General features: G+C 33.0%; 1 protein-coding gene across 2 annotated transcripts in view; it reads left to right on the plus strand.

The window, feature by feature from the left end:
• Positions 1-4,919: 4,919 nt before the first annotated feature.
• Positions 4,920-23,788, plus strand: part of LOC118203338 (alanine aminotransferase 2-like) — a 149,620-nt gene continuing 130,751 nt past the window's right edge. For both annotated transcript variants that reach the window (XM_085811172.1, XM_085811173.1), the window contains exon 1: positions 4,920-5,075. The gene's annotated coding sequence lies outside the window, so the exon portion shown is untranslated. The remainder of the gene's footprint in view (positions 5,076-23,788) is intronic.

Genomic DNA, 23,788 nt, shown 5'->3' on the forward strand with positions numbered 1-23,788 from the left:
CGAGCTGTGAAACATTCTTTGCTTTCGTGAGATTTTCCGAAAAAAACACATTTTTGTTCTTTGACAGCAACTAGACTTGCTGCGCTAGCGATTGGTTTTTTGGTCTTAACTTTTACATCTTTAGAATGTTCATTGCGCGAAGTAGAAGAAATTTCAAATCCAGACCTGGCTAGTTTAACTCTCTGCTCTCCTTCGACCTCTTTACGCAAAAATTCCAGGAGATTTGTGAGACGTGATCCTTCTTTACTGAACAAAACGCTTCTCTGCCATACTCGAAGCATCTCAGCAGACAGACAAGACTCGACCATGTGATATAACCAGGAAACATTAGTATCCAGGGCTAAGTCTAAAGACTCTAGAGATCTGAGATGGGATTCGATTTTGTCAAACAGTGACACTAGCGGCAACCGATCCTTCCCTTGTGAGCGTACATTTTGGATAATTAATTTTAACAATTCCCTCACATATATCTCAGTTAAAATTTCCTTGTTTTCAAAACGCTCCTCAAACGCAAAAATGACTTTCGGGTAATTTTCAGCCGTTAAAGGATAACTATCTATCAACTCACTAGCCCGAGTTCCGGGTAACATTGATTGAGCTAAATAATGGAATTTGTCAACGTCATTAAGCTCCTTATCCTCATGGATCTTTTTAAATTGACCCCAAAATGTAAGGTAACTTAATAATTGTCCATCGAATTTTTTAATTTGAATTTTCGGCAACTTGTACCGTTTTCCATTAGAAGCACTTATGCTACTATCCGTGTTAGAACTCGTATTGACACTACGGTCAACCGCATTATCTATATTCTCTTTCACCCGACGATTAAGTGTGATAAACTCATCTGAATATTCTTCGCAGCCTATGACCTCTGTTTCCAGATCATCTTCAGCGGCTTTTCCCTTAATCATTGAATCTAGTATTTCTGAATCGCAAGATCTCAACTCAGCAATTATCATCTGCAACTTCAAAATTTTGTCTTTCAATACATCTCTATCTGCTTGAACATCTTTACAAAGTTCGATTTTTAGAATCTTAGCCGTCCTAGTAAAGGCACTGCGTGCCGTTGCACGCTTTTTCTTCAACATATCAACATCCATTTTTATTTTTAAATGCAGACCCACTTAAAACTCAAAAATCTGTAATGTTATCATCAATCCGATAAATCCTCAAAAAGTCTTTACTCAGCAATTCCAAAAATATAACTCAATATAATAAAAATGAATAACAATATGTCATAATATTCATAATACAGCAAAACAAAATTATTTTGAATATCACAGTAGAAGATTTGACGCATAACTTTTTCTACGTTTACACTGCAGACGATTTGGCGCATAGCATTTCAATTGAAAATTGAAACTAATTCGAATACAAATACGAAATTCAACATTGCAGACGATAAAACGCATTACGTTTCCAAATAACACTTAAATTAATATTTACTTCTACAATAATATAATATAGCAAACACAATACTTTCTCAACTATATTAATATAATAATCCCAACACATTCGAATCAGGATCGCAATCCTGGCAGGCTCGCCATTTTGTTATGTCGTGGAGCAAAAACAATTTTACTTTACACCTGACTGCCACTAGCTCCGACATAGCAATGTGAATATTCTACATCTAAAATTTTAAACACCATTCCAGAATTTAAATTGTTTATTTAATACAATTCTATTCGGTGCTACTTTGGTAGGCGGTTGCACGGATGTTTGGCGATTTACGTTGGCACAATTGTTGGCGCTATTTTTACAAACGTCAGCCATCTTGAAAAACGCTGTTTTTACGCATAGTAAAGTATTCAAAACTTAAAAAAAAAAAAAAAAAAAAAAAAAAAAAAAAAAAAAAAAAATATCGTTAAAAGTAATGGATTAATTTTTTGTTGAAAATGCCCTTTTTTAAGATGGCAGCAAGGGTAAATAAATACATTTACTATGAGAATAAAATAGTAAAGTAAGGTTACTATTACTTTCATATAGCAAAGAGAATAAAAACACCGCTATAAAAACATTGTGCCAACGTTTCATTAGATTAAAATATTACTGAAATTGAATATCGAATTAAAAACCATCATACCAACATTTGAAAGAATTAGAATATTATTAAATTCAAATACTTTAAAATACGTTATATAGAATATAATTAACATTAAAACATATGGACAATAATTATCTCAGCAATTTTTGAAAATAGTGTATTAATTTTTTCAACAAAACTGAAGTATACAATTATAAAATAAAGGAAAAATATGTACTTACATTTTTTTAGTCATTTAACCTATTGCTTATTGATAAGTACCACAAAAAAAATCGGCATCATAATTTAAATAACATCTTTGAAGACATCTTTCAAGGAATTCGAAGATATGAATTAAATTTTAAAACGGCGCGGAAATGCACAAATTTTCAGTAACCAATCAGGGAGCTGATTATAGCTCGTTAATGCACAAATATTCTATAACCAATCAGAGAGCTTATTACATCACGCCTAGAATTAAAATTATTTAAAAATTCATACATAATAAAATCATTTTTTTAAAAAATGCAAAATTAAATTGTATTTTAATATTTAACAGCCATAAATAATGTTTAAAACATTAGATTAAATTTATACATATAAAAACCAATTACTTTTAAAGTAAGGTGACGTCATTGGCTACATCATCCACAATATACAATTTCATAAAATATGATAAACAATAAAATTTTTATTTCAAATAAAAATGCAAAATTAAATTGATTTTTAATATTTAGAAGCCATAAATAATATTTAAAACACGGAATTTATGCACAATAAAACACATTATTTTTTAAATAAAATGACAACAAAGTATCGGTTACCATAAATAACTTATCCATCAATGGGTTTACCATAAGTTGTATTACTCGCCAAAAGAAAAATCGCCAACAAATCGCCAAATTTCCGTGCAACCGTCTACCAAAGTAGCACCTTCTATTCATATATTTGCAAGTTATGCACTATAAACACAATAACAAAATTTGAACTTATCTGCACTAGCGTGAATAAGCCTGGCATAATATTCTGAACTCGACGCAACTTAGGGAGGAAAATTACCGCAAATTCAAACACAAGGTTTCATCCTTCCAACGCAGCTAATTTTCTAAATATATTTTACTAATATCTGCAGCGGGACAGCGGATTCATTTCATTCACCCAAAACTCAAATGTGGTGACGCAATAGTATCGCAAAAGACGCAAAAAAACATCGACTCAAAATCAAAATATCTAAAAACTATAGAATATCATCCGCTGTTGCCATTCCAGCACTGCCAAGTTTTTCTTCCTGCAGCTGTTGCCAGACTTATCCTCGCTGTATGATGAGAGATACAACAGCCTTATTGCTCGAGTAAAGACGAAACACCTTCGTATTTATTTATTAATTATTGTTCATTGAACGGGAGTTGGTATTCTTATATGTCGTATTCTTGACTATGGAATTTTATTATTACACACATATATATATATATAGACCAAATGCAATTAACATCGAGGAGGCAAAATTTTGAGAGCTAATTATTTTTTAAAAACTAGTCGTGCGATTTTTACAAAACTTGGCAATTTGGCATAACTTGAGTCGTAAAATCGAAATATGGAAACACATTGGCATGTCTTTTCAGAAAAAGTCCCATTTTGTGTTAAAATATCTGTATTAGAACAATGCTGTTTGTAAATCTCATACATATCCTTTCGCTTTCGAAGCATGAAAAACGCAAATTGAATTTCGCCAATGGGGTCAGTAGATCGGAAGATATAGAACTGTCCCATTTTTTATAGTCCAAAGGGGCTTTGTCTCTGAAGTACTATGGTTTTCTTTTTGCGATTTTGCGTTGGTTCACTATAAATGTCCGTTTCACTTTTCAAACTGTTGCCACCCAATGTTAGAGTCCTGCATTATATTTGAAGAAATTAAATAATGAAAAATCTGCATAAATGTATATATATTTCTTGCATTATCATACAACAACGGTACATAGAGCTAACGAATTTTAAAATGACGTAATCCTGCTGCGAATATGGGCATGTGGAAGCCCAAATTTGAAATTTAGAATTTGTTTTATTATCGATTTCATGCTTTGTAAATCTTTAACGAATTTTTGATTAACAAACTCAAGGATTTCAAAGCGAGCGATGGCGATGTTGTACAGTAAAAAAACATTTTATCTCCAGCGCGTAAGACTGCGTATCCGGAAATTCTAAAGATATGCTCAATTTAAACTTATTTTGTGATATTGCTCTTGAACTGAATTTTATGGTCGAAGAACTTGATATTTAATAAATAAAGGTAACAGAGAAAATGTTAAAAAAACGGCCCTTTAGAAATAATTTAAAATCTGAAACATTTCAGATTTTTTTTTTTTTTTTTTTTCCGCTGTGTCCTTGCAGTTAAAGAAAGTGTCTATTCTAATTCAAGTTGTGATTCATTAACAGAATTAATTAATATTTAATTTATTTAGAAATTAATTAGGCGGATATCACCGACGGTTATACGGCTAAATGATTACCGTAAAGGTCCTTATTTTCGCAGGCCGTAATTTTCGCGAAAATGAATGCATCGGTGACTTCGCTAGGTGAAAATTTCGCGAATTTTATATGAACAGAACCGAAAGTTGAAAAATTTCAGAAGTACTTAAGTTGAGAAAGTTGGGAAAAAAAAAAAAAAAAAAAAGTATTCCGCGAGGCTTAAATTTTTGCGATTACGACAAGTTCACGAAAATCGCGAAAATTAAAGCCTCGCGAAAATAAAGGCCTTTACAGTACGATGTGAATACGTAAGTGTATATTCGAAATATCTACTTGTAAAGTCACATGACCGTCAAATACGAAACGTCTATTTACAAATTTACTTAGTCATTTTGCACTCGATCTCCAATGCCAAGTGTCTGCATACCACAACTATAAATTCCTTTCCTTTTCATTTTCAACCTTCCGTAGTTGACAGCAGAACTGACATAGTAACCAGTGTCTCCACTGTTTGCCGTGTGATTCCTATGTCAGAAAGTTTCTTCAAAATATTACCTGATTATTTTGCGCTTCGGTTCTTGTGGTAAGTCTGTTTAATTTTAGCTCTTTTTCTTGCTAGCAAGAATTCTTAATTAGTTCGTCTCGAAGATTTTAGTACGCCTAGGCTGACTTTTGTTAATTAGTACGCCCAGGCTGACTTTCGTTAATTAGTATGCCTAGGCTGACTTTCGTTTCGTAATTTTAAGCAAACTTAAATTTAAGAGACAAACTTCCTTTAAGCCGCATATTTTCATTTCCTTAATTCACATTAATTTTATGTTATAAACATTTGTGGCATAATCTTAAGACGCATGTGTCCTCCACGAGGCTTGGCAAACCTTGGTACGCCCTATGGAATACATGATCTGTGAAATACATGCCCTATGGAATACATGTATATGACCTGCATTAAAATCGTTAGCTCGATTGTCAAACGGCAGCTCTGTTTTTATTCGATGTGGTATGACTTACACCGTTTTCCCGGTGGTTACGCTTACACCAAGGGTTATCAAGTAGCTGAGAATTCTTCTCTGGGGCAATTTCGTAGTTTCAGAGAAGGGGGACGCTTTCATTTATCTATATTTAGTTTAACTTTATTAGACCAAAGGGGCAATTTGCCCAGAAGAATTATTAATTTCTTTTTAGCATTTTGCATCGATTCAGGATAAGCGTCGTTTCACGTTTCAAATTGTTTCCACCAAACATTATCGTCCTGTATTAGATTTAAAGAAATTAAATAATTAAGAATTTGTATGAATGTATGTATGTTTCTCGCATTGTGATAAAACAGCGGTACCTAGAGCCATCCAAATTTGAATAACGTAATCTTCCATAGAATATGGGCATGTGGAAGCCCTAATTTAAATTTGAAATTTGTTTTATTATCGATTTCAGATTTTGTAACACTTCAACGAATTTTTGATTAACAAACTCATCGCTTACAAAGCGAGCAATGTTAACAATGTACGAAAAAAAAAAAAAAAAAAAAAAAAAAAAAAAAAAAAAAAAAAAAACATTGTTATTTTAGCGCGCGAGACTGTGTATGGGAAATTCTAAAGATAGGAAAGATAGGATCATTTAAAATTATTTTGGGATATTGCTGTTGAACTGAATTTCGTTGTTTGAGTACATAGAACATGATCTCTACATATAATAAAAGAAAGAGTCTGTCTGTGTGTGTGTCTTTGTGTCTTTCGTTCGCGCTGCGCGTAAGCTAATAGACCCAGGGCTACGAAATTTGGTACATAGGATGCATCTAGACAAGAGCCAGTGCACCTCGAAGCGATTTTTTCGAAATTCGAATTCTTTTTATTTTATGTTTTGTGACGAAATCGCGTCATTTTGAGACATAATGGGCTATAAGAAAGCAAGATTTTACTCTACACACTCCATTTTCACATCGTCATGAAACGTAGGCGCTTAGCTATTTTACGAACTTAAAATAAATTTCGTGTTTCAATAAATCGATTAAATACGAATTTATTTAAGAAAGTGAGCTTAACACCTTTTCAACGGGATTTTTTTTAAAAAAGTTTATTTTTAAAAATGTACAGTTTTTTTTTTTTTTTTTTTTTAATTTTTAGACGCGTTAAACTTTCATCCTCGCGACTGCTTTTACAAAAAGAATTTTGGAAAAATGATAATATTTTGTATTTTTTAAAAAAAATTTTAATGAAGCTTCCAAGTACCCTTCTCATATCTCACATCTTTAAAAATGTGATTTTGGCAACAGTTTTCCTTTCTTATTGTTGTTGATAGATTTTTGATGAAATCACATCATTTTGAATAGTTTCATTCTTTTAGAAATATGGGTTTGGCAACAATTTTTCATCATATTTCGTATGTCACTGTTTTTAAGAGATTGGCATATTTCATTGTCATTTATATATATATATATATAATACATTATTATTATTATTATTATTTGTTAAAGTTGTTCTGTAGAGTAAAATTCTGCGCAGAATTTTATGTTTTTTGAGTTGCTTTCATGTTATTTTTTGCTTATTTCACTGTTTGTAAGATATTGAAAAGCTTTGAGTGATTTTTTTAGGAAACAAAGTTCTTAACCTCTTCTTAACCTCCTTTATACCATTTGAGTTCTTAAGATTTTGAAAAGGAAAGTTGGTTAATTTATTTATTAGAATAATTAATATTTGTATTAAGGGATATTGCTCATTTCATTGTAATTTTGTTATACGTAATAACTTTTTTTTATGAAGTTGTTCTGCAGAGTAAAAGTCTACGCAGGTTTTAAATTTAACGTTTGGTCTTTCCTTCAGCCATTTTGCCGGTACATTTAAAAGCCAGACGAAAGCTGGCAGCGAAGCTGCTAGTATTTCATAAAAAAAGGTAACTCACAAAACGTAAAAAAAAAAAAAAAAAAAAAAAAAAAAAAACTCCTTTGCACGTAATTTTATATCTGAAATCTTACAATTTTTTTTTTTTGTATCAACTTTATTTAGTTTATGATCTTAAAATATTTTATTCATGTTTTGGTATTTGTCAACATTTACTATACATTTTTTGTTTAATTTATAAAAAATAATAAATGTTTAATTTATTTATGATACTCTCTTACACACAAGTTTCCAGATGCTCGTATTAGTATTTAAGGAGTTGCATCTTATTATTTTTTTTTAACAATGAAAGTTTCCTGCTCCCTTTTCCCACTTATATGTCTTAATTCCTCTTATCTGCCATTTTTTAGAGTTGCTTCGGAGGTTTTTGTTCACTAGAAAAGATAACTTTGTAGGTGAGCGTGTCAGTCTTCTCACATCGAAATACTCAGAATTACTGGGCACTTTAAGAGGTGACCACCGTAAAAATTTTCATCATTTTTATGCTTACATTTAACCCTTTCCTTATACAAAACACAGGGGAAGGGGCATTGTTCAAATAAAAGTATCCTTTTTTTCAGTATTTATATTCAACACAAGACTAGAAAAGTAAAAACTCATAAACTCTATCTACAAAATTTGGTTTTTTCACCTCATCTGCGAAAAGGCAAGAGTTTTGGAACGAAGAAGGAATGATGCATTCCTTTCACCACTGTTAGCAGCGGTGAAAGAGATGCATTTGACAAAAAAGATTGAGAACCACTGATTTATGCTTTCTACTGTAACTGTTTAACGAAATGATCGATTTAGAAGCAATGAGTGAATATTCTTAATGAAGCAATGAATGAGCATTTTTAATAATTTGTATGCTTATTATACTTTTTATTGGTATATGCAGCTGGTATAATCTATATATATATATAAAGAAAATATTTGCGTGTGTTTGTTCGCTAATTACTCAGTCACTACTATAGCTATTGTCAACAAACATTCTACAACTCTTTTCTGGTTCCTGGAAAAGATTGACGTCCACTTTTTCTTAAAAATAAAATAAATAAATAAATAAATAAAAATAAAAAAAATTAGAGATATTAATTAAATTCTCGGAAAAACGTTAATTTTCGCCTTCATTTCTCTGAGCGGCAACAGTTTCGCAAGCTGGAGATGCAAATCTGCTTTATTTCGAAAATTGTTGCCACTGCTCGCTTTCAAATCCTAGAGTTTGTTAATAAAAAAATTCTAAGTTTTACGAGGAAATAAAAATGGCATTGCCAAACATTTAAATATATTATTATTCCCGATTTCAAAAATTCGTGGAAAAAGCATTTCGACTATTTCCAACTTCGTACGAGTTTAATCAACCAAAATATTAATTCCCATCATCTTAAATATTATTCCCATCTTCGTACGAGTTTAATCAGCCAAAATATTAATTCAAAACTCTGACAGCGCTAATTTTCGCGCTCATTTTTCCGAGTGGCAACAATCTATTGCTTGAGATAAAAGTGCTTTATTTCGAAAAGGGTTGCTACTGCTCGCTTTTATCGTAGAGTTTGTTAATAAAAAATTTTTAAGTTTACATAATCTATACATGTAAAGAAAAATGCCTTTTCGTGTGTTTGTTCGCGTTATTGATTTCTGATTAATTATGATCTATTTTTTTGCCACATTCAATCGACTCAAATTGAATATAGGTGAAATATTTGATGGAACTTGAGCTTTTACGATTATGTGATTAGAAAGACGAAAATCATTATCAACTGCGGGCCAGTGTTGCTGATATAATGAGAGAGAATCAGCTTATTTTTCTATGAAAATTTTTTAAGTGGGTTCCATATCTCATCAGACTGAAAAATGTACGACTATGAATCGTAGTAGCGGTATCGTTCTCTCTGTTGTTAGATGCATTACTCTCAATCCTAACTTAACTGACATCGCGTACTTCCGCTAGTTACTAATATATCAAACTAATGTTTTTTATTACAGACCCTATTTAAAAAAATATGAAAGCTTTCAGATTTTATATTACGTCCAAAGGGGCGTTTTTGTAACTTTTTAACTACATCTACCTATAAACGAAAGAATTCCATACCCAAGAAAATTGGAATTAATAACAAGAAAAAGGCTGAAAGGGCACTCAGTTTTGTTTCTAATTTTAACATTATTCAAAAAGAAAATGCGAAAATCTCTAGAATTAATAACATAATTTATTTGCAAAATTTAAAATTAAATTTATACGTACAAAATATTAAAGATGGATCAGCAAGAAATTTATTAATTTATTATCGTTTTTCGAATATTAAAAAAATCAGAAATTAATGAGCGCTTAGGCATTGCCTAATCTTGCCTACCTATTTATACGCCACTGCCTACGCTTTAACATTTTAGATAAAATATTCAATAACATATTTTCTCCAAAATTTTAAGTCGCAGCCATAGCTACTGCTAAAATTTTCGATCCTAGAATTTTGTTATAACAGATATGCCATGGTATGTTTGTTATATGAAATGAATTGTATGGTTTACGTGCGAAGAACATGCTATTTGATAAATAAAGATAACACACAAAATGTTAAAAAACGCCCCCTTTTGGACGTAACTTAAAGTCTGAAACCTTTCAGGTTTCCTTTTTTATTTTTTATTTTTATTATTTATATGTAGATTTGAGCAATGTTTTTGGTTTTCGCGATTTTTAAGCTATTTTCTCGGCTTTTATGGAAGACTTTGGCAACTGAATTTAAACGAGGCAGCAAACAGTACTCTACGACATCTATAAAACGTTAGCTTTTGAAATTATTGCATTCTGTTTGGCTTAATTCCTAGTAAGACTTTGTTCATATTAGGTCCTAAGGGAAGGGATGCCTACGAGAAGGACTTTCTATGGGAGGCTAGTTCGCATACACATTACACATGTTGGAAAGCCACGTTCGCTGTGATTCGAACTGCAGACCAAACTACCAATGTTCATCGACGTTATAGCTCAGCCGCTGGTGGGCCCTGTTCATAGTGGGATTTAAGAAAATAAGAACGAATGTTATCTGGTTTTGTAACGTAAGGTAAAAGTTCTTATATTTTTATAATACAGATACTATATAACTTAGCTAGTTAATATATTTTATCTACAACACGAAGGTGAAAGTATGCAAAAAGGATAAGGTTAACTCATAACAAGGGGACAAGTTCAGAATGAAAGGGGGGATATTTATTTATTTAAATATATTCATTTTAAAATGCGAGGCATAAGAAAAAGGTAATTAACACCGTTTGAAACTCATAAACACGAAGACAATATACTCCTGTCCATAAAAATCTTAACGTGGCGTTAGTTTCCCAACATAGTTTTTATTCAGTGGAAAAACGATGTAAAGATAATGGGATGAAAATATGAATAAAGAAAATGTTTTTGCGAATGTAAGACAGCAGTATTGCTGCTGAACTTATAAAACTGCAAGAAAATCTTGCAAAAATAAGGAAAAAAGTGCTGAAGTGCTTCTTTATTTTTAATGATACTGCAAATTTTAAAGGTCCTTGATGGGATCAGATGCAGAATTTCTGAATAAAGTACAGTTCGGAAGTTTACATTATTTTGCGTCACCCCGATTGCTACTGAATTTACAAAATTCCAAGATAACCTACGAAGTGTTACTACACTACGTCTTTATATTTAATGACTTGCACATTTTTAAAGGTCCTTTATGACTAAGATGTGAAATTTCTGAAAATCATTTCTTGATAAGTAACTAAATGTTATATAAAAAGAAAAGGAAATAAAATGATAAAAAAAGAAAGGAAATTTTATATTAATCCCATAGGGGTGTTTTTTTTAACGTTTTGTGTGTTACTTCTATTTATTAAATATCATGTTCTTCGCACTTAAACCATAAAATTAAATTCAACAGCAATATCGCAAAATAATTTTAAAATGAGGATATCTTTAGAATTTCCGAGATACAGAGCCTCGCGCGCTGGTGATATTTTTTTTTTTCGTACGATGTTGCCACTGCTCGCTTCGAAATCGTCGAGTTTGTCAATCGAAAACTTAAATGCTTTACAAAATATAAAATGGGTAATAAAACAAATTCCAAATTTGGGCTTCCAGATTCCCATATTCGGATGGAGACGTATGTTACTCAAAACAAGATGGCTCTAGGTACCATTGTTTTATTACAATTTCAATAAATGCCGTTAGGCACGGCTTGGCTGTTACAGTGGATAGCATCTGCGAGGATGACATTAAACTGTTAAGTCTATCTTGAAAAAGTTAAGATTACTGGTCACCCCTGGTGGCGTTTACGTTATTGGCCACTGTATCAGTTGAGCGGCGAGATGTTAATCAGACGGTCATGTTTTTCTCTCTCCTACACGCAGTAATTCCGCTGCCAGGTCTTTTTTCATGCTCAGAGCCAGTGCCGCCATACGCCCAGATGTGGGAAGTGTGGACTCGATCACGAGTCAAGAGACTATGCAAAGCCTAAAAAGGATCCTCCTCGTTGTTGTCACTGCGGCTTGAACCACACAGCCAATTTCAAAGGGTGTGCTTTCTACCCTAAGCCCCGGTCGGCATTAGTGTAAAAAGGGTCACTTACGCGGACCGCGTTATAAGCAACAGCAGGAGTAAAGCACAACCAGAGATGACTCTCCCTCTGTTAAAGGAATTGAAAACCAAATTAGAAAAGGCTCATACAAGTAGTATGAGCCTCTTCTACTACATAACTACGCTACTCGGAAAACATAGCTATGGCTGCAAATTATCTGCCGCCATAGCTTTGTTTTCGACTTAGCCAAATCATTCTCCACAGCCATTTCTGCAGCAGGAACTCCAGCCAGGTCCGAAACAGTGTAAGATAAGAAGAAAGGATAAGAAAATCAGACCGTTCGCTGCACATGTTTTGCATTATGACCTCCGTGACCAGCTCCAAACCAATCGGAAAGCGGAACCTCACGAACTGACTTCCCTCAATCGTAGATTTTATTTTCTCATTTTTTACTCGTTCTAGGAATTCATTCAGTACTACAACACATAGACTGTAATTTTGTGATCTAATGTTCCTGATTCGTCACTCCTCCTCATGTGATTAGCAGACGGCTTTCTGGACCTCTCCATCCATCACTCTTCTCTAAAAGAAGCAAGGTGCTTCCCACTCTTTCCTCCATTTATTTCTGCCTCCCCTGTAGAAAACTTCCCTGATGTTTTTCACCTTCGCCAGGCCTGTTTGGGACTCACTAAGGAACTAGTAACAGAAGAATAACAAATTTCCTGCTGTGGCCAGTATGAGAACAAAATTCTCAAAGTATCTCTCCCTTACCATGGCGTCATCTACTTTCTACTATTTTAATTCCTTACTTCAGTCGGCCAAATTACTATATTTCTCAGATGCTGCTACCCCCTGGGAGTTGACTCAGGAGAATTCCTTGAAAGTACTGGCTAAGATCTGTACTTAGGCAGTCTCGACCACGGGGGTATATAATTAGTCTTCACAGTATTAGAACCTCAGTTCATTTGGGGATGGTTCAGGCTCGGCAGGGACCGTACTGGTACTCTCTTGTCTGCCCCTTGGTTGTTGGGTCGCAACATTGTTAGATATTATGGCTGTCCTTGTGAGTTTGGTCCCCTTTGGTTCTCTTTGGTAGACCGACATTTCAGACTGTGTTTCATCTTCGTCTGCACTTGTGGCTGCCGTCGGGGTTACGTCCGGTATAATTTATGTCATGGCCTAATGGGAACCGCGGGGGCTGTGCCCTCTCGGATGGTCTCCGGAGAATGGATGCTGATTCCTGAAAGGCCAATTCACTATGTGCACGAGTCCGTCTGTGGTAATCTGATAAGAAACTACATTATGTAAGCTTTATTACCGACTTCATAAAAACAGAAATTTATTATTTTATATACTAAGTTGCTCGCGTTCATAATTAGCATAACTATGTTTAATTATTTTAAACGTTTATGCGAAAATGTTTGAGAAAAACAAATAAATGTAGTGCAGTAAAACTCCTGGCTAAACAGAATCACAGACTATCCGAGTATTGGGCAATTTTGGATAATTAGGCTGTGTCCTTTCTCTAGCGAAAATGCGTAAAATAGACTACATAGGTGTAAAATATAAAACATTAAAAAATTATTTAATTTAATTGGAAGCAATAGGGTCATAAGTAAACGCATCTCCTATTCGAGAATACGCAACTCACTAGACTTTCCGGCTTATAAATATGACCGCAGGTAGTACGCATTGCTGCTGCTGAATAATTGAATACTCGTTTACTGCTGACTAAATAAACTACGTCTGTTTAAAAAATGTGAATACGTATTTAAAAATTATTTACATTCATAAAAATTCAATATGATGTCTGAACAGCGAAATCGCAAAATAATAAAGATATATTGTGATTATTCGATGATTTTATGGTTCTTCTGAGAGTTCAAGTCATCTATTACGCCATCTGCATGCGTGTCACATTCTGCATTCTGTCACATCTTCGACCGTGACTAAAAATTGAAACGTGCGACGAGTGCAAATCTCTAAATTATCACATATATATTTTTCACTCATGTATTTGCTCATTTATGTATATTTTAACAAACATGTATATACGTAAAAAGCAAATTTAAAGTTAAAAATTAAAAACATGTGCAAACATATAAAAGATTTAATTTTCGAACTAATCTACAATATCATTTAAATTCAGATAGCATAAGTAAATCAAGTGCAAAACCAAACCATGAAAATAAATTCACCAATTTAGCAAATTAAAATTAATCTAATTTTTTTTTTAATGCATAAGTGAATGACTGTTGAGCAGGCAGGAGACAGACTTATCAAGGGGAATTTGCCTCCAAACCTAACTCTTCAATCATTCAATTCGTGTTTCGTCATTCATGCAGGCAAGGGTAAAAGTCAAAACCAAAAGTAAATTCATAGTGAAGAATGTCCAAAAAGAAATACCAATAAAGTGGTACCTTGAGAAATTAGCAATTAAAAATTAAAGGTGTAAAAGGAAAATACCAATAATGAAATATTTAAGAAAAGTCTAGTATTAAATTAATTTTTTTAAGAATTAAAATAAAAAAAATTAAAATTTCCAGAAAAATTAATTTAGAAACCAATGCATTTTAGAAACCCTTGTTTACAGAAACCTCTCCGACACGAATATGCATATCAATCAAATAGAAACTAAAAAGGAACTAGGCATAATTTATATAAACCAATAAGAAACTAAAAAGAACTAATTCATAATTTATAAAAAACAAATATATACTTAAAAATATAATTACATATATAGAAAATACTTAAATACTACATAAAAAATACTTAAAAAATAATAAGTTTTAATTCAACTTACCTACCATATTAGCGTTGGGGTCTGCAAAAGTAATTCCTAAGTGATGTAAGTGTGTTCTGCAAATTATATAGATGGCGCTTATGTAAGTAAAGTTGAGTGCCAAGCTGCTATCTTTGTTTTATTAAAAATTTTGTAAACTTTAAATAATATAAATCTAGAAAAATTAAAGAATATCCTAAAAGTATGTAATTCAAGTTTTAATTTTAACTGACCAACTATTTATGGTAGGGAGTTTAGTAGCTGAGCCAATCAAGAGATGTAAGTTTGCTCTGCAAAAATCATAAAAAGAGAACTGTAATTGAAGTAAAGTAGAGTTAAGTGGTTATTGTGAATTAAAAAATGTAAACTTGTTTGTAATGTTAAATGTGTGTTGCAAAATTGTGTAAATAATGCAAATAAAAACGTTAAGTGAAAAAATTATTTTTTAGTGAAAATTGCAAATTAAAAAGTAATAATTAAAAATTAATTAAGTAAAACTAAAATGTTTAAAATTTTAAAAATGTTTGAAAGTAAAATTTAAAATTAAAAAGTCTTATAATGTCTTTAAAAAATACCCCAAATTTTTTCAAGTAAATTTAAATTTTGAAATGAATTCCATAAAAATTTTTTATTTATTAAATTGAATTCCTTAAAAAATTTTTATTTATTAAATTGAATTCCTTAAAAAAATTTTATTAAATAAAAAGTAAGAAAATGTAAGTTAAAAAAGAAAATTCCTAGAAATTTTCTAGAAATTTCCCCAAAATTCCTTAAAAAATGTTTATTAAAAGCTAAATTTAAAGAAAGAAAATATTGAAAGTTTTAATAAACTTGATTCCAACTAGTACATCAAAACTTTACTAAATACTGGCTTAAGTATGGAAAATTTGAAGAAGATTAAAATCTTCCCTCAATTCGGGCTATAATTGAGACTTTTGAAAAGAGTTGGCCCTTTATTAGTAAAAGGAAAGAATCCAGTATTGATTAAATATACATATTTACAAATTTATTTACAATAAAAATTTACAAGATAATTCCTCTACTCTTCTATATCCTCTATTACCCTCCAGCTAAGGTTTAAGATAATGTTATCATACCATAAAGAGCTAAAAAATTATAAAGTAAAGTTAATGCCTGCCTTTTTAATATATTAATTAATAAATTTTGGTGGTACTTGGTTATCAACTTGAACATTAATTAGCTTTATTATTTCTTCCTTTATATCTTCTATTTTAGTACATATATTTTTTATTCTGATTATTTGGCTATGAAATGTGTTTTCTATTACTTTTCTAGAGATATTAGAGTTCCAATTAATTAGCTTAATAGTATGAAAATGGAAATTCCTTCTTTTATCATATAATTTAATTTTGCTGTGTTTAATAATTAGCAGGTCTAGGTATTCAATAGTATCTTGATTCGCATTCCTTTTATTAAGTGTTAAACTATTTGGGTAAATTTTGAATTGCTCAAAAGCAGAATTATTATTGAAAGTTATAATATCATCTATGTATCTAAATGTATGTGCAAATAGCTTTAATTCATTCTCATTTAAACTTTGTTGGAATTTATATTCACAAGTAAAAAGAAATAGGTTACATATTTGAGTAGAACTGTTTGCTCCCATAGGAATTCCTCTCACTTGCTGAAAGATTTTATTATTGAATTTGATGTAGTTATTAAATAATGCACAATTCAGATAAGTATTCCATCTTTCAATACAAAGGATGTCAAGTATGTCAGGAAAATGTTGTGGGAGTTGCATTAAACTAGTAAAAATTTCTTCTAATGGTAGAGAAGTATAAAGGTTTTCAAAGTCATAGCAGTTAATGTTCTTGATTTCTAAACTTTTAAATCTGCTGAGAACTGGAGCATTATTATAAATAATCCAACTATAGTTGTGTTGTTTTTGTTAACGAGTTGTTGGATAAAATTACAGATTTTTTCAAGTTTAATTGCAAATATGTAATCTATATTCTTTTTATAAGTATTTGTACCATTAGCAATAAATCTAAGTTTGAGTGGTGATTTATGAAATTTTGGGAGAGCATATAGATTTGCTAATCTCTTGTAGTTAGATGATTGTGAAATTTGCAGTTTCTTATGAAATGCTTTTAGCTTTTTTGCAATAACGTTTTCTTGTATATTGGTGAGTTTGTAAGTAATGGCATTATTCAGTTCAGTATTAATTAATGAGACATAAAAATTTTTCATATTATGCTAAAATTATTATTGACTTTGTCAATTTTGGTTATTACGAACTTTTATTTCAAATCTTGCAGTAGAGGAATGAGAATATTCCACGGTAAATCGCTATTAAATTCAATCCTTCGAATTCTTTGCTTGAATTCTTCTAATACTTCATGTGTCCAAGCCATAAAGGTAGAATTTGGAATATTTAATTTGTAACTAGTTTTAACTATAAATTCGTCTAGATTTTTTACGAAACTTTTAAATCTGTGATGCTTGTTAATTTTTATGTGTGTGTGTATACAGGGTGATTCTAAATTGTTTTTACAAATTAAGAGGGGTGATAGTACCCATCCAGACGAGCAATAATTATCATAGAATATAGGATCGCATTGCACTCTAAGAGGCAGAAAAGGGGAATATTAGAATTCAAACCTAAATTGACAACAGTGTTGGGAAAGCGAATGAACGAGTCCAAAAGTTGCGCAATCAAAAGTTGCTAATTATTGTTTAGTGAAAAACTCACAGAAAGTTCTCAAAATGCCGACAACTCGCTCTTCCACTTCTAGCGTTCGTACTCGCGAGCGTCCTGCATTGCTTTTTGACATGGCAAAAGAAATGTTTCTCGCATTCTCCAATCAACATTGGAAAATGTTTAATGACTTGGAATTCGACGAGTGGAAACCACTGTTCGTACAATCTTCGTGCTTCGCGTCCATTCTCTTTTGATTCATCGCATGTGAGGTGAATATCTGCCAATTCCTCGTACGTGTACTCCGCCATAGCATTCACGAAAAGTTTCGGACGATGTTACTAAGGTAATATTTGAAGCGATGATGATGTGCCGTTTTCAAGAACACCTTTTACTCTCATTGGCTTTTTCCGGTACCAACTCCAGAGCAAAATGCTGTTTCCTCAGAGTGCAAATTTGCATACGGGTTATTCTTGATAGTCCTTAGGAGATAGTCTCCTTCTTCTTCCTCGATGCGTTTCTACTTTCTTCATTTCTGCCGCTCTCAAAGCGACATGCGACCCTATGCTCTATGCTAAATATTTATTGCTCGTATGGATGGTTACCATCAGCCCTTTTAATTTGTAAAAATAATTTAGAATAACTCTGTATGTAAAATATAAATTGGTGAATCCTAGGGGTCGAGAGATTTTAAAGAGGGTCAGCGATGGTCAAAGGCCGATAGCCTAAAATGCACGGGCAACTGATCAGCATAATACAGATAACATTTAATTAATAATGTAAATTTCATCATTAATTGCTTATTGATGTAACACTGTATCATATTGTAGGAAGAAACCATATAAGATAAATTTAAGGGAATTTCAAAAATATTTAATGCATGTTAAAAATTAATAACTTTTTTAAATGTAGTTTTTTTTTATGCAAAAACTGCAGTATAAAATTGCAAAACGCAAGAACAAAAACAATAAAACAAAGAGAGAGAGAACAGAAAAGCTTCTCAGAATATACTACATTGTTATATATGTTACCGAAAAAGTATGAAACGCATTGTATACAATGGTGGACGTGCTTAGGCAAAGTTATGAAATATGACAATTATTACTTATTTTCCCTAGGATTTGTTTATAATACTTAGGCATTTTATAGAATGACAAATGCTCTTTAGGCGAAGTATAAAAACACGGTTATGATTAAGGCTGTTACTTAAAAGACGTTCCTTCCTCAAAAGTACAAATGTTATTTTGAAAAATTAATGAAAGAGTGTCATTAAAAAACTGTTATTCAAAATATGTAAAAGAATAGTGAGATGCTCTTGATACAACATAATAAATTTGTATTTTCTATCTGGCTGAGACTGGGAATCAGTAATATCTACCTGACAACGAAACTTAAATATAGAAAATGCCATACATTTAACAACAATGCCCTTTTTAATAAAATTTTGTTTTTATGGCAGGGCTCACAAAGGTGGTTGGACAGTTCAATATCATTACGTGTAACGTTTTTGTATTTGGTTGAAAGTTCTTTCAAAATTCTGTCACGTCGTCCGGGGCCAGTACTCATATGAGTTTTCATGAAGTACAGGAAATAACTCTGCGTCCTTGTTAAGTCCGATAAAATGTTAATAAAATTTATTCTTATCAAAGGAAATATAACAGAAAGCTGGAATTTTCCTCAAGAGATATTCATACAAAAGTGTTAAAAATATCCCGTGATAACAATCAGTAGTTATTATTCAAACTACTAAAACGTTAAGTAGAACGCAATCCACAGCGCAGTGAAAGCTAATGCGATCAACAATAACAGCAGCAGATAACTAAACAACAACTGAGATGTTCTTTGTCGGACTTTTTATAGCTTTAAATCCGTGGCGAGTGATTTCTAGTAATTTCTGCTTCTCGAGATTTCTGAAAAGCAAAAGAAAAGAATTACGGTTACAGCTAACATAGAAGTCAATTGCATTTATTCGAATTAAATATAAATTACCGAGATAAACTTTTATTCAATGTTAAATGCACGTGCTCCTGTATTTTTACTATTCCGGTGTAGCTTTCTCTTAAAACTCGTCTCGGGCTGCATTGCACGGGAAAATAAAACAATTTTAATTATAATTCCATTAACATTAGCTACCTAAACGCAAAATTCGTGAAAATATTATGATGCAAGAAGTGTTGATTGCATTGAAAGATGATGCTCCAGCACAATTCTTATTCAAAACACATGCCTAGGCAAAGTTTTGGAATTTAAAAGTCATACTAGAGAAACATTCCAAATAAAATTATTAACCAAAACAATTATTGATTTTTCCAGGTTTTTACCACGTAAAATCAGGCTTTAGTCGTGTTGATAATTTTTCTCAGAAAATAAGGAACAATTTTGATATTTTGAGCGAGGTTATATAAGGCAAATTTATGCCAAATATTTTTTTTTTTTTAAATGCATCGATACATCAAGCGCAGACATCACATTAATCCAAATCGAACTTTTCTGCAGTTAGAATCTGCAATTATGCTTATATTTGTAAAATTAAAAGTAATAGTAATACAAAAGAATAATTAACATACGACTAAATCTAATATTTTTCTTTTCCAAATCTTTTTTTTGGTATTCTTAGTCTAATTGTTTCCTGTAAATAATTGATATATAGTTATTTGTATCATTATGTTCTACGCTGTATATTACAGAGGAAAATATAAAGCTGTCGAGGATATAAAACCATTCTTTTAAAAAAACGCCGATGCAAGAAAAGTTTTGGGAAAACCTGCTTTAAACCTCGGGACAGCCTGTAGAGAAGCAGAGAACCATTGTGCCTGGAAGCACGCCAACAGGAGTTATCTTCTCTTTCGGATCAACATTCTGTATCCATCCATTCTGTATGCAGTTTTTAGTAACTCTGAAAATGAGATGATGGCTTTAGCTTGCATAAACACTACGACAAACATGTAAGGCTATCAGCTTGAAGAGTGCCTCCGTGAAGGCATTTTTAACAGAAAATGGTTCATATCCAGTGTACACTAGGAGAAAAACACAGATAACATTCAACCAGCCCGTTCGCCGAGACTTTAACGCAGGTGTAAATATGAGTATGCAGTAGTTTTACCGTTCTGCCAAGGACGAGCCGCCTAGCTGTCGGAAGTTTGGCGAATTATGGCTTCTTGAAATTATGTGTCAAGAACTTCGAAACGGACCAAAGATAGGCAGACGAAATTATCAGTGCTATTTTCGGGTACTCTGCAGTCATTGGCAGTTCGTTCTTTTCCATCAGGTGACTTGTCCGTTACCTGAAGTTCAGGTAAAACTTTTCTATTAACACTTCCTTGGTTTAAATCCAGTTGGAGCCGCTCAACCGGTATAGTGGTTAGCGTCGCAAACTGCCGTGTCGAAGGTCCCAGGTTCGAATCCCGGAGAAAGCTTGGATGTTTGTAAATATAGTATAGTGTTCGTGCGGCATGGCGACACTCTAAATATACGGCGAGCCGTAAGTCATCTCCTGCTTCGTGAACTAAGTACAGTTGTCTTGGGCGCCTGGATAAAGAACCCTTTCCCAGTCTAATAAGTATATCTGTTTCCGATTGTTGACGAACGTGAAGTTCAATATAGCAATTTAGGCATATTTAGCATATTTAAGCAATTTAGGCATGTGAAGTAAGAAGTGAAAGTCCGAATATTGTAGGTAGGTCCATAGAATTTAGAAGGCAATTGTATCGAAGTTGAAGCGGGGTCGAGATGATAAATACTTCAGAAGAGTGACCAACAGAGTAGCCTGCAAGCAGCAATGATGAGGTGTCGAGGCTGAATGAAGGCAGGAAAGCAGTGAGATTAGACTTCGAAGTTGGCTGCGGGAGAGAAGCTGATTGGCTAGTGCGTAAATCATGTGTGCTAGGTGGGAGAGGTTAAGGTTCTTTTCAGTCCATACAATTGTGAAGGGTGGCCGAATATTTAGAATCAAGACCTGGTGGACTTAGAAGAAAGTTGAGATTTTTAGGAGTTACATTGAATCTTAAGTATTCATTTTAACATAGTTCTTTCATATTTTTAAATACTATTAAGTACAGTCATAAGTGATATTAAGAGGTACATGAGATTATATATATATATATATATAATTATTTTTTTAAAAGTCCTCTCCTGTGGTTTGAAGGAAAAGGAGAGGAGTGGAAGACCCTCTGAACCGTCCTTGCCCTGCGCTGTGCTCTCCATCAAAATTGGAGGGGCCGAACTGAGTTAAATCGCACTGCCACTGGTAAAGAGGTTACCACACATGGCTACAATCCCTGCTAGACGGGACTTTTCTGAGAAACGAGATTCTGGTAGCACTGATTTAAGCGAGAGGATTCCTAGGAATAAAAACACCGCCTGAAGCGAAGTCCCGCCTAGCTACGGAAACGATGTTGCGGCCACGCGAGACTTTTTCAAACCTCACCGAAAATGGACCTCTGTCCCAGGTAGAGACAACCAATCAGACGAAAGTTCTGCTTCTGAAGCATCACGTGGTCCCAATCCGACCGATAATCAATTAGTGTTTGGCATTCAAGTCTTTGTAGTAAGTGAAAATGGTAACCCAGCTACATGGGTTTCCTGGAATTGTGCGGGTTCTGAGAATTGTCCCTTTCGACGTCAAGTCCCGCGTATCCGAAACATAATGTGCTTGAGGTTTAAGGTGCTCAAGGCTGTTGCCAAGGGCAGGCGTAATCTTGCGCTCCCTGCCACGAGGAATTTCGTGGGCTTGTCTTGATGTTACTGTCAGACAAGTGAGCATAAGTAACAACAACAAATCCAGTTGAATATAGAAAGGAAATTACTCGTACTATGTCTGCTAACTTTAACTTCTGAATCTCGGAAAAGGCTTGGATGTTCCCAGTTGTTGTCGACATATAGACAGGTATATTCTATTGGTATGAGGAGTAGGAAACCAGTCAGATTTCTGATGGGAACAGAAAGAGCAGTAAAAAATTCATGGATGCTATCTCATGATTATCCATACTGGAATAATATCTGATTGCCGCAAGTATTATGCTAGACTCATTAGAGAGTTCACAGAGTATACCTGCACCTGTAACAAATGGAGGACCGCATTCCGTTTTAACTCACTCATCGATTTCAAGAAAAACAAATGAGCAGCTGCCTTAGAAGTTTCAAGCTATCACGTCGCGCGTGGCTTTTCTTGTTCCTGTAATTATGAGGAATTCTTGTCTCAGAACTATTATGCTACTTTTTGCCCGAGTTCTACACATAACATGTATTAAAGTAAATAAAGGTATCATCATGTTAGTGTACATCTTACATGCAAATTTTGAAATCCATGTTCTGGAGAATGCCTAGGCATTGTCTATAATGCCTAAAACCAGCCGACAATGTATGAAACTATTCACATTTCACATATTTCCTAGGCATTCTACAGAATATTCCTAGGCATTCTACAGAATACCAAATAACAAACCGGCAAATTACGAAATACATTTCCGACTCGTTTCGAAGAACCGAAACTACTTACCAGAAGTTAATAAACGGCGTAAAAAAGCCAAAATGACTACTTAGAAGGAACCACGGGACTACTGTATGCTGAATTGTTAGGATGTGCTGTTTGTGGAAGATAAAAGTACATTCGTTTATCCCGTTAAAGGAAACGTCAGTACTATACAATTTTACGTCACGTGCGCTAAGTTATTTCCCGTACTTTACGAAAACTCATATGAGTACTGTGCACGGACAGCGTGACAGAAAGTTGCAAGCATTTTCAACCAAATACAAAAACGCCACACGTAATAATGTTGAATTGTACTGTAGAACTGTAAAGAGATTAGGTTATTTCGAAGCTAGAGAGATGAAAAATGAGCAATGCCTTTGCCGGGACTCGAACCACGGATCTCTGCATTTCGCCTCGAGCGTGCTGACCACTACACAATGAAGGCTGGAGAAATACGTTACAGTACAACCACCTGTGTGAGCCCAGCCAGAAAAAAAAAGTTATTAAAAAGGGCATTGTTGTTAATCTTATGGCTGTTACTTAATTTATTTTCCGTTGTCAGGTAGATCTTACTGACTCCCAGTCTGAGCCAGATAGAAAATACAAATTTATTATGTTGTATCAAGCTCATCTCAATATTGTTTTACATATTTCGGATGACAGGTTTTCAATGGAACTCTTTCATTAATTTTTCAAAATAACATTTGTATATTTGAGGAATTAACATCTTTTAAGTAACAGCCTTATCATAACCTTTTTTTCATACTTTACCTAAATAGCATTTGTCATTCTATAGAATACCTAGATATTATATACAATGCCTTAGGGAAAGTATGTAATAATTCTCATATTTCATACTTTTGCCTAAAAACGTCCGGTATTATATACAATGCCTAGACATTCTATAGATTCCCCGCATTTCATACTTTGCGGTAACATACACACACTGAAACTTCTTTCAAAGTTTTAAA

This window comes from Stegodyphus dumicola, chromosome 2 (genome assembly GCF_044657685.1).
Source record: "Stegodyphus dumicola isolate Sdum_Otavi_A_Nest chromosome 2, ASM4465768v1".
NCBI classification, from domain to species: Eukaryota; Metazoa; Arthropoda; class Arachnida; order Araneae; family Eresidae; genus Stegodyphus; species Stegodyphus dumicola.